Raw genomic sequence first — 12,626 nt, forward strand, 5'->3', positions numbered from 1 at the left:
TATATGCCTCAGGTAGACCTTTCAGACTTTAACCCTACGCACAACTCTTGTCAATATGCAAAAGGGAAGTCATGTTCTGTTCTTTTTGGCCACAGTGTGAAAGGACAAACACTGGACTGGTTATTCTGTACTGCTCAGCCACTGCAGTGGCTCAAACTGCCAAGACACAAGAATGAATGAACGATCTTGTGTTACAGAGCTGCTTGTGCATTTTTAGATCCACATCCTGTTCCTATTTGAAATACAGGTTTTCATGGACAGTTCCTGCCACTGGCTTGAATGCAGATGTGTCAAGGATTACTCTGATGCTAAAAACAAGAAATGCATCTTGTCTGTTGTGTTTGGCAACTAGTAATTTTAGTAGGAGACTATGCTGCTGCACCTTTTTCTATGCATATTGCTCTGAAAGTAATGCTTCCAATTTATTTCCATGGAAACTATAACAGATACAAAGAGCAAATTCTCAGCTACAAAACACTGTTTTTCAGCATAGTCACCAGCATTAGCTATGTGTTTCTACCAACAATGAACAGGAGCCTGCATGCTGTGCTTGTACAAATTTGCACCAGTGGAAGGGACCTGCTGTCACCACTGCTGAAATGCACCCCCCACTGCCTCACTGTGCTCACATCCACTGTTTGGTCTCCATAAATATTCAGCAAGTATCAATGAATATCAGTGGGTGCCATTTTTTCTGCATGGAGGAACTCAATGGCACACCTTTGCTTCATAAGCACTTCCAAGTCAGATGCCATTTGGTCAGACTGTCCCTCTGCTGCCATCTGTCATACAGCAACAAGTGTAATAGAATATGGGTGGGAAGGTTCAGTCTTTGCTCTCATACCACTAACATCCACCTTTGATGTTGCAGGCCTGTGTCATAAAATAGGAGGCATTACTTTTACGGCAGCTCTCGAGTTTTGGTTGATAGATGCTGTCAACACTCATGTTGAGCTTCCCGTTTCTGAACTGTTGTGGTTTAGCATTCCAGTTTTGTACCTCTGTTACCTCAGAAAACACCAGTGCACTCTGGGCCAGTTGGTTGGAACAGTCCTTTCCTGTGTCATTTGATAGCAGTTTAAAAAAATACATGCTAGAAAAAATTTTTTGCCTAAATTTTTTGCTCCTTTGAGGAGCATTATGAGAAAAAAATCTTTTTCCCCTCTCATGATCTGTTGTATGCTTTGACGCAGCTTTTACCCATATTTACTGGAGAGACTGTCATTGTGTCTTCCCCTCCAGAACTCCTCCCTCAAGTAGACTTTTGCCAAACAGTAGATCTGAGTGTATTGTGGTACTCTTGGAACAACTGAAGTAAAAATACTATGAAAGAAAGCACCAAATCTAGAGAATTTCTTGTCAGTTGTATACTTTGGGGACTGACTTTTTTCTCTGCCGCATTGTGAAAGATTTATTTTCTCTCAGCATTAGAGAAATCCCTTGGAGATGCTTTTTCTGTTCTTCAAGACAATGCACGCTTTCTTTCACTATAATCAAACACTAAATTATGCTGAAAAGAGGACATCTGATGTGTCTTGAGATATCAAATGTACAGGAAAACGAGGTGTGTGAGAAGCTCTAAAATAACTCAAAATGAGCCTTAAATGAACCTTTTGCAATGGAGCAGGTCTTAGGGGCCATTCTGTGTTCTGTCTGCAGCTTTTCTACAAAGGCATTTGCAGTCTGAATGCACAGAGCTGCCAAAGGGTGCTGCAGCAGCAGGAGTCTGCCAGGAGAGGTGGGCTCTGCTGTGGCCACGACAAGCTAGCAGAGATAGAGATGCAGCAGATTAATTCAGGGCTAGGAAGTGACGGGAGCTGCAGAGGGCTGTTAATTTGTTCTTCTTCCCCTTTGTTTTTGGTGTTGTCCTGGCAGGACTTAAGTCTAGTGAGGCTGACAAGGTGATGGAGTCTTGGTGTTTGATGGCTGCAAAGTTGCTTTTAGCAAGATTTCAGCTGGATGGCATGTTCCAAATAGGGATCATACAAGATGCAGATTTCTCTGTTTCTGGTCACAGGAGGGATGAGACACACAATAAACAGCTCTGGGGAAATGTTTTCAAAAAATGAGCAACCACCCACACATACCGTGTATATACACAGTAAAGTCGGAGCGCTCAAAGGTGGAGGTGGCAATAATGTTTTACTCTGCAGGATCTGTTCAATAGCAGCTCTTTGCACGTGCTAGAACAAGCACCGCTGAAGCTCTTTGCAGTGTCTATCACCAGCTGCTTCTGGTCTACCAGTTCTCATCTGAAATTTCTGCACAGTAATGGCAATTTTTCATTAGAAGGAAACCCAAAGTTGGGAAGCATTCTTTTTGTGTCTATGGAATCTGTAAGTCTGGGACAAGAGTATCTTTCTGGAATAGTTCAGTTCTATGCTATGTAGATTTTCATTCTCTCTCTGTGGTGTCCAGAAGTTTCATGGTGATGCACTGAGGGGGCTGTGTCCTGCTACCATTATCCCATTATCTCTTTCTTTCCTAAGTATGTGCCTGGATGTGCATTCTCCTTGCTCAATATAGCCCTTCCAAATGGAAGGCACTGCACCTGGGTTGTAGCAACCTCCACTATCGGTGTAAGCTGCGAGACAGAGCACAGCACTGCTGAAAAGGTCCTGAGGGTACTGGTGGATGGCAAGGTGGACATGAGCCAGCAGTGTGCCCTTGAAGCCCAGAAAGCCAACCATATCCTGAGTTACATCAAAAGAAGTATAGTCTGTAGGTCAATGGAGGTGATCCTGCCCATCCTACACTGTGCTGGCGTGGCCTCACCTGGAGTACTGTGTCTAGATGTGGAGTCCTCAGCACAGGAGAGACGTGGACCTGTTGGAGTGCATCCAGAGGAGGGCCACAATAATTATCAAAGGAATGAAACACCTCCCCTATGAGGACAGGCTGAAAGAGATGGGGCTGTTCATCCTGGAGAAGAGGAGACTGTATAGAGGCCTTTCAGTATCTATAGGGGGATTAGAAGAAAGAAGGAGACAGACTCTTTAACATGGTCTGTGGTGACAGGACAAGCAGAAGTGCTTATAAACTTAAAGAGAGGAGATTTAGATTAGGGTGGTGAGGCACTGGAACAGGTTGTCCAGAGACGTGGTAGATATCCTATCTCTGGAGACATTCAAGGTCAGGCAGGACAGGGCTCTGAGCAACCTAATCTACTGTAGATGTCCCTGTTCATTGCAGAGGAGTGGGACTAGACGGCCTTTAACAGCCCCTTCCAACTCAGACCACTCAGTGATTCTCTGATAGTTATAGCTCCTGGCAGCTGTAGGCTCTAAGGCAAGAAACACTGACGTCAGGAGGACCTTTGATTGATGAAGTCTGTGTTGAAGTTTGGAAACGTAAGAACAGTTTTGTTCCTGATAAAATCAATGACAAATTTCTCTTGATTAACTGGGGACAGAATCTGACCCTCCTTACACAGTGGTTTGTATTACGTTTGCCATAAAATTGCTTACACCTTTCCTTTAGAGCTGGTTGTGATGGTCTGTAGAAGTCTGGAAATGTGGAGTAAGAAATTATGCTAATAGTAGAACTTTGTGGTTGTCCATAGCATTCATTGCAGAAGGGATTTATGACTGTCATTTATTATTCTAGGAAACAGTGAAAACCATTTTAATTAACATGTACTTTCAAAACCAAATTAAAACAAAGTTATAAGAGCATTAAAAGAGATTATTCCTTAAGATGCTCCTATGAACTACGAGGGTGATGGTGATTTTAGTTGTTTTTACATCTTTCTTTTCATATGCTGCTGTGTAGGTGGTAACTACAAGGATGGTAACAAATGTACAGAAGATATAAGAAAAGGGGAACTCACCACTGATGACGCTTTAGCTGAAGGAGCTGGGACAATCTTCACCAGTGAGCAGTCTCCAAGAGATGCTGCCTCAGTGAGGGTCAGCCCTTAAATGAGGTCTCAGAGGAGGTGGAGTCGAGCTCCACCCCTCCCGGGAGCACAGCTACATTACTCTCACCTGTGCTCCCACAGCTGACCCAACATTTGCCCCAGCTGATTAATCAGTGGTTCACTGATACAGCTGCATTGCAGCATTATACTGGAAAAACAAATACTTTGGGATCTGAAGAATGAAAATCTAGTTTTGTTGCACGATGAGATTAGGTACAGAAATGAAATTATCAGGCTTCCTTAAGCTGATTTCTCTGGATATTAAATCCTTCTTCTCCTGTCTCACTACACCCTGTTCATTCATGACAGCATCCAGTTCTTACGCCGGATTGAATCAAACATTGCTACTGAGTGGGCTGTCCTACAATCCACACAGTGGCAGGAGGTGAGATGGTGTTTTATACTTTGCCAAAGATGAATCTCTGTAAGTGAAAATCTCAAACTGGCCACAGATTTCTGTTGTGTCGTTGTTCTTTAATTCTGGCCTAATGCAAATTTCCAAGTATCTCTTTTTTGTGGTGGGCTTTTTTTGGCCATTGCGATTGCAGAAGCATTATCTCAAGAGTATTCACAGTAACTGTTATCAGCACATGATCATGTAAGGGAAATATAACCTAAAATAGTCTGAGAACATTAAACAGTTTAAAGTGTTAAAAGTTAAAATTAAAACCTTCATGGTAACACTTCTGAAATATTGGTAGTCCCAGAAGCATGAAACATACAAAGGCAGAGTCCCAAAATACATTCAAGCAAATAGTGTGGTGAAAAAGGAGTGGGTTCTGTCTAAATCAATATGGGATGGAGTTTCCAACACTGAAATAAGAAGCCAGTCTTTGGTCTAAAATACCCCTAAGAAGGAAGGCTGTTTGTCTAGAACACTCCAAAGATAAAGTTATGAAAAACTACTCAATAAAACAAAAAGACATTTAAATATATATATTTGAATTAGGAAACTGCTGAAAAATAGATAAATAAAAAATCCTAACAGTAGGAAACCACAAAACCTGTAATCAGGGAACATAAAATTCAGAGCAGTACCTGCTGTGTGTCATAAAAATGCTGTTTGGAAGGGATCTTCAATCATCTAATCCAGGTTTCTGCATGAGAGTTTGCTGAGAAGGTATTGCTGATACACCTTGGCACTGAGTTCAGTGTCTATAGAAGTATCAGAGAAAACCTTAAGAGGCAAAGGCAGGCTGTATACATTTAAAAAGAATTTGAATCAAAGGAGATAGATAAATAAATGAATACCATCAACAGGTAGTACAGAATCATTAATGATTTGAAGTGTTATGCCTACATATAAAGCAGATTGCCCAGAGAGCTGATAGGTGCCCCATCCCTGGAGACACTCTAGGTCAGGTTGGATGGGGCTCTGAGCAACCTGGTGTAGCTGTAGGTGTCCCTGTTCATTGCAGAGGAGTTGGACTAAATGATTTTTAAGGGTCCCTCCCAACCCAAACAATTCTGTTATGCTGTGATGCTGTGATGATAGCCACATGACCAATGTGGTAGTATGGAATGCAAGAAGTCAAGGGGAAATACTAATAGCAGACCTCAGTCATTCCCAAGTTGACTCTGTGAAAGTCAGGCTTAGGTATCATGAGAAAATTACATTTTCTGTACTACAAATGACTGTATCTTGAAATACATAATCAGGGAGTCCAAAAAAGAACTTAGGAGACACTTAGTAAGAGAGTCCTAAATAGGATAAAAGTCAGTATCCTTGTAAGGTGCAGTAAATCCATCACAGTAAATGCTAACATTTAATGATAATAGTAATAATAAATTGAAGTAGTAAGTTAAAAGTTGTAAAATATTTGTAAGTGATACAAAAAAAAATTGCTGAATTCATCATAGTGGACTTGTAAAAGAATCCTCTCTTCCCAAAGCAAGTTCAGGTAGGCAGAAAAGTGGATCATAGAATCATAGAATCACCCAGGTTGGAAAAGACCAAGAGACAGTTTAGACATAAACAGATCTCCTTCAAAATATGTGCACAGTGTCAAGGGACACAGGAAAAGAGCATTGCATTCTGGCAGCTCACTTGTACCTAGCCGCAATTGCATGGGCCACAAGAGTCAGTGAGAAGCACCATGCTGAAACTAAGAGCCTGCAATTTAAACTTCATCAGCAAGCTGCAGAGGGACCTATAGAAAACTGGAGCAAAGTAGGATTTCAGCAAAGACAGACTCCACTAGGAAAATCAAATGAGTTATTTAAAATATTATTTATTATAAAAATACTCAAGAAAAACCTATGCTGAAGCATTTATTATCAGGGAAACATCTGAAATTAAACTGTTATATAGGTAAGAAAAAAATCAATGAATAGTATGAAACCACGGACATCAGTACATATTCACCAATGGATCTTAAGACAGGATATTACTACTGTTTTATGTAAGCTGTCTTCAAACTAAGTCCTAATTCTAGAAGAATGGAAATAGTAAATATGCTGCTAAACATTTCCAAAAGGCTTCAAATGCATAGAAAAAGAGACCAGTAAATCTCACTTATTTGGTGGGTAAATCAGTACAAGTGCTATTAAAGTAGAGACATGTCAAGATGTCTATCTTATATCATGTGCTGGGGAAAACTGAGCACAGACCATGGAGACGGAAGCTGCACCTCATGTTTATCTGAGTTGCCGGAAGCAGATGATTAACCTGTCAGTAACTCATTCAGATGGTAATCAAGATTTTAGATTTGAGAAATAAACTGATTAAGCTCATGTTAAAAAAAAAAACAAAAAAAAAAAACAAAAAAAAAAAACAAAAACAAAGAGAGACAGAGAGATAAATAAAAATATCAGCCTTGAGCTGCGAACCAAAGGGTTTCTAATGGATTGATATCTGTTTAAAACTGAGAAATGAAGCTGGATGACCGAATCGCAAGGAAGAAGTAATTGCTGATAAATCCCATTGGGGTAAGCATCAGGACTCCATCTTTAAGGGGAAAAGGAAAATATTTGTTATTAATCCAGAATGAGAACTTAAAGCTGATTGAGAACATGTCCTGCTGGAACTTGTCCAGAGACTGGGCAATGTTTTAGTTAATTGTCACCAAAATTCTTCAACACAAGAGAAAATAAAATAAAATTGCAAAGACAATGAAGGATTTCAAATTAGATATTGTGACTGAGGATAGAGACCAAGGAGCCACTATGTTTAACCCTACAAACAAGTCACCACAACAATTGGTGGCAGTCAAAAGTCAAGCAGCTTTTGGGGAATATTAGGAATAGCTTACTGCATTAGGAAAAAGGTGTACATTTCCTTGGCATCTTCTCTACTTAATTCCACAAGAAATCCCAATAACCAACTCTTCCATCTCAAAAGACCATGACAAGTTCTAATGAGGCTTTATGAACCTCTGGCCCCATTCCTAGTGCAAAGTTAGCTTATGAAGGAAAGGGAAAGGAAAAAAAAGTATTTGAGGAACTCGCAAACAAATACTTGCAGAGTAAATTGGAATACAGCCAGCACTTTTGGGAAAGTATGTGACAGCTTCTAAACTCAGGGGGAAGTTTTTGCTATTTTTGATAGCATTCTGTGAGATGTGGGAAGCATCTTTCCAAATATATTGTGTCTGTGGCCATAATGCTTATTTACCAAAACTCACAGCAATTTAGAGATGAAGAAACATTGTGGCTTAACATCTCCTGCCACTTGCTCCCCACAGGACAAGGATGCCTGTCTACGGGTCTGTGCAATCCAGCTTTATGTATTTCCAAGTAACACTGCATCCTACAGGTCCTTGTAAGGTCAAATAGATACTGTCAGTACAAACTGAGCCTGTGAATTTCTTCTGCCTTCTTTTGCTTCTTGCTCACTACAGAAATAGCTGCTGCAAAGGTTGAGCTGTGCATGCTGGAATTACTGTGGACAAGGGATAGCTACAGTGTTCATTGCCACCAACTGTAACCAATTTTATCCTCACACTCCTCTCCACTGCTACTTCCCACAACAATCTTCTGCTGCCTTTAATACAATCTGCAGAAAACACTGATGCCAGTATTATAATGGCTCTATGCAAAGGTTCATTCAGTCCTCATAGAATTTCCTCTTTTCCCTGTTTATGCCCTTCTCATGAGGCTTTTGAAAGGAAGTAAACGTAACTCTTTGCATCTTCCTTTTATTTGTTGTGAATCTTTCTAAGTTTGGTCCTGGCAGTTACGTACCTTCTGCTACCATCAACTCTGGTGGGATGTTTCCAGCATAGTGGCTGTTCTGGGTGTAAAGCCCAGCAAGTGGGGATGAGTCAGCAGGGGTCTGAATGACAAGGACAATGCAGGTAAGTGATACTCTGGGGCTGTGATCTCAGTCTATGAGAACAGAGTAACAATACCCAGCCTGAACTGCATGCACATTTGCTCTGTCAGATTTTCATAGCATTGACAAACAAATACAGTAGGAGTGGTCTTACCTTAAATGGGACAACATAGTTAGTCTGGCTTTCACATGCACGCTCTCTCTGATGTACGCTGTTTCATGCCCACATTTTGTTATTTTGAACTACATGGGGAACAACTGTGCAAAACAAGAATTATAAAAGAAGAATCACATTGTGATTTTGACTGTCACAGTATAGTGACAGTCAAAATCGCTAAATCGCTGCAGCAATTTTAATTATCTCAAGCATTCTCCATTCTCTGCAATTTAAGTCTAAGTAGTCTATGAAGAGCAACACAAAAAAAATGGTGTCATTTTATTTAACCAATGTTCTTATTGTTTTCAGTCATGAGTTTTAAGAAGCAAGAGAGTGCTGCATAACCAGCTGCTCATCCTCCTCTTGTTGTTGCATTAGTCTGTAAATAGGATTGCTTCTTCATCCCTGCAATAGACTTGGATTGCTGGTGAGCACTCAGTCAGGCTGTGGAAATCATCCTGCTTTGCAAACTGAATGAGTTTCAATTGCATTTTTAGAGAGCATCTTGGAGGAGAAGAGTCAAAAGAAAAATGTTTCAGTTAAACTTCTTTGCACATGATGCACTTTGATTTACCCATAAATCCATTTTTCATTTAATTAGTTTCTAACTTATTAAGTGAAGCAGGAATATGTGAGGAAACAATCCATGGTACATCCCTATCCTCCAGCATCACACCATCTCTGAAGTGACAATTCCAGCTTCTGCAGTTTTAGCTGCTAGCATTAATGAGTGTGCAACATGCTCTTTTAAGGTAACACTGTTTGTTACCAGCTGGGCCTGCTTTCTTGAGCTTATCCTGTCGTTGTTAGCAGTTCCTTCTCTGCTAACAGAGGCTGAGGGCGACTGCACCACAGGCATTTTCATTACTAGCCCTTGTCACCGTATGCACTGTGTCCTTATCTGCTCATTACTCAAAAAACTCAATGGATTATGGACTTTGATGCAAAGCTCCTACAGTGCAGTTGAAAGAGTCTCACTGCCCTCAATACATTTGAATTAGACCAAATTCACACAATTTTAGATAGCTAACATAAAACCTGTGTGATGGTTCAGCTTTTCAATTTCTCCATAGGCAGCTGCATTAGCAAAGACCAGTAAGAAGATTTTCCTAATGAGGTTAATTATGTGCTTTAGAAGGATTTCTGTAGGTGTATGAAAAAGTCTTGCTGTTCTGCTTGCTGCCCTTTGTTGTCTTGTCTGGTTGCAAGTTACGTGAGCTCTCAGACAGCTGCCTTTCCATGCTCTGTGACGAGTTATGCACAACATCTCTTGGGATTAATAAATGACTGTTCCTAATATGTTCCTCTCATGACAAATGTTCTCATAGAGTCATAAAGTGTGTGGCCTGATTTATAAGGATATTACAGTAAAATATTGGGATGCTTCTATGAATGCCTCACAAGGGATGCACATTTGGAATTTATGCATGTAGCAGTGTAAGTGTTTTGTACATGGTAAATCACTGATGTAAAAATAATGGCAACAAAATAATGTTGTGATCCGGTTAGGTGGGACAGAAAAAATACATTATAAGAAAACTTCTAAACTGATGGTTTTTACCAGCATTTGTATGGTTTCTTGTCAACACCAGCATCACTTCTTCTTCCATTACAATTCATCTGCCACATGTCTTTAAATATTCATTGCAGCCTTCTGCCTGAACCAGGCTGGCTGAACTAGATACCACAGCATCATTTGATATGCATCCTGACCTCTTCTCTCTCCCCCTTTTCCATGCTCTGGCCTCTCAGGCACTAATTTCTTCTCTATTTGGATAGACCTTTATTTAAATCTTCCTTGTCTCTTGTTCTTAGATACAAGATGGATGGCTACTGACTTTTCAAAAGAGGCAAGGCAGGAAAGGTGGTGGTATAGCTCTATGTTAACAAAGAATTTGAATACATGGAAATTAATGATGGTGATAAAAGGCTTGAGAGCTTATGGGTCAGAATAAAAGTGAAGACCAATAAGACCGATATTATCATGGGAATCTGCTACAGGCCACCCAACCAGGATGAAGAGGTGGACAAGACACTGTATAGACAGTTGAGGGAGGTCTCAAGTCCCTCCCCTTTGTTCCTGTGGGGGACTTCAACTTCCCAGACATCTGCTGGAATTACAATACAGCAGATAGGGAACAGTCCTGGAGGTTCCTAGAGTGTGTGGGAGATAATTTCCTGATGCAGCTGGTGAAGGAGACAAAAAGGGGAAGAAAAATCCTGGACCTCCTGTTTGTTGACAGAGAAGATCTTGTAGGAGATGTAAAGGTTGGAGGCTGTCTGGGGTAGAGTGATCATGAGATGCCAGATTTCTCAGCCCTTGTTGAACCATATAAGGGAGACAGCAGAACTGCCACCTTAGACGTCCAGGGGGCAGACTTTAACCTCTTTAGGACCATGGTTGAGAGGGTCCCTTAGGGTGAACTTTTGGAGGGTATGGGATCCCAGGAAGGCTGGGAATACTTTAAGGAAGTTATTTTAAAGGTGCAGGAGTTGACCATCCCCATGTCACGGAAGATGAGCCAATGGGCAAGGAGGCCAGTCTTGCTGAACAAAGACCTTTGGCTGGAGCTCAAGAGCAAAAGGAAAGTTTATGGTCTTTGGAAGAGCGGGCAAGCAACTTATGATAATTACAAGCACACAGTGAAGCTGTGCAGGGAGAAAATGAGAAAAGCCAAAGCCCAGCTAGAACTGAACTTGGCCACTAAGGTAAAGGACAAAAGTAAATATATCTATAAATACATCAACAGCCAGAGGAGAGCTAGGGAGAATCTCCATCTCTTGCTGGGCACTGAGGGCAACATGGTGACCAAGGACCAGGATAAGGCTGATATACTTAATGGCTTCCTTGCCCCAGTTTTTAACAGTAAGACTTGTTACTGCCCCCTGCACTGGTACATAGGGATTGTGAACAGAATAGGCCTTGCATAATCCATGATTCGGATCCAGCTTTCAGACCTTCCCCGAAAGCTGGATGCTCACAAGTCCATGGGGCCAGATGGGTTGCATCCTGGAGTGTTGAGGAAGTTGGTGGATGTTGTTGCCAAGCTGCTCTTCATCATTCTTTGTCATTCCTGGCTAATCAGAAATGTCTCGGTAGGCTGGAGACTGACAGATGTGACTCCCATCTTCAAAAAGGGCTGGAACAATGATCACAGAATCACAGAATCACAGAATTGTAGGGGTTGGAAGGGACCTCTAGAGATCATCAAGTCCAACCTCCCAGCCAAAGCAGGTTCCCTACACCACGTCACACAGGTAGGCGTCCAGGCGGGTCTTAAATATCTCCAGAAAAGGAGACTCCACCACCTCCCTGGGCAGCCTGTTCCAGTGCTCTGTCACCCTCACTGTAAAGAGGTTCTTGCGCACATTCGTGCGGAACTTACTATGCTGTAGTTTCATCCCATTACCCCTAGTCCTGTACCCACACACTACTGAAAAGTGACCAGCCTCGCCACCATGGCCCCCACACCTCAGGTATTTATAAACCTGGATCTCAAGGCTAAACAGACCCAGTTCACTTAGCCTTTCTTCATAGGGGAGAATCCTGATAGCTACAGACCTTTCAGTCCCACCTCTGTGCCACAGAAGGTTATGGAACAGATAATCATAGAGGACATCGTGGACCAGTTAAAGGTCAACCTGGGGATCAGGCCCAGTCAGCATTGGTTTATGAGTGGTAGATCCTGTCTGACAAACCTGATTTCACTCTATGACAAGGTGAGCCACTTAGCGGATGAAGGTTTGATATGTAATACCAAAGTCTGATATGTTATATCCTAGTGTTAAAGATGATAATCAGTATGGAAAGCAGATTCTGTTCATTTGCATCATGATATATTTCAGTAAGAGCATAGACAGCTTCTTCTTCTCTCTTGCTTAGTGCTGTTTACCACTTCCAAAGTCATTATATATATAAAGGTATATATATATAACCAGTTAAGACAGAGGGGTCTTGTTGGCTTTTGCTGTTTAGTGATCCCATGTAATTGCCCTTCTGACACCTGCAGACTAATTTTGGAGCCCAAGAATTGGTATCACTGCTCTTTTAAATCAATGTTTTGAGTTTTATCTCAATGCATGTGGAAACTTGTCGTGTAAACTCTTTATGTTAAGCAATATTTTGATGAGTCATGTAGTAGAAACTGTGGCTTAAAATATCATTTCACATCTCTGCTACAACAATCTGGTTCAGTCTGCTTCTGCTGATCTATTCACCCCTACATCTTCAAATGTTGCTGTTGCCTCTCATCTCCTACCTAGGTCATGAGACATAC

This window comes from Coturnix japonica, chromosome 2, assembly GCF_054131305.1.
Source record: "Coturnix japonica strain WE chromosome 2, WE-NBRP24, whole genome shotgun sequence".
Classification (NCBI taxonomy): domain Eukaryota; kingdom Metazoa; phylum Chordata; class Aves; order Galliformes; family Phasianidae; genus Coturnix; species Coturnix japonica.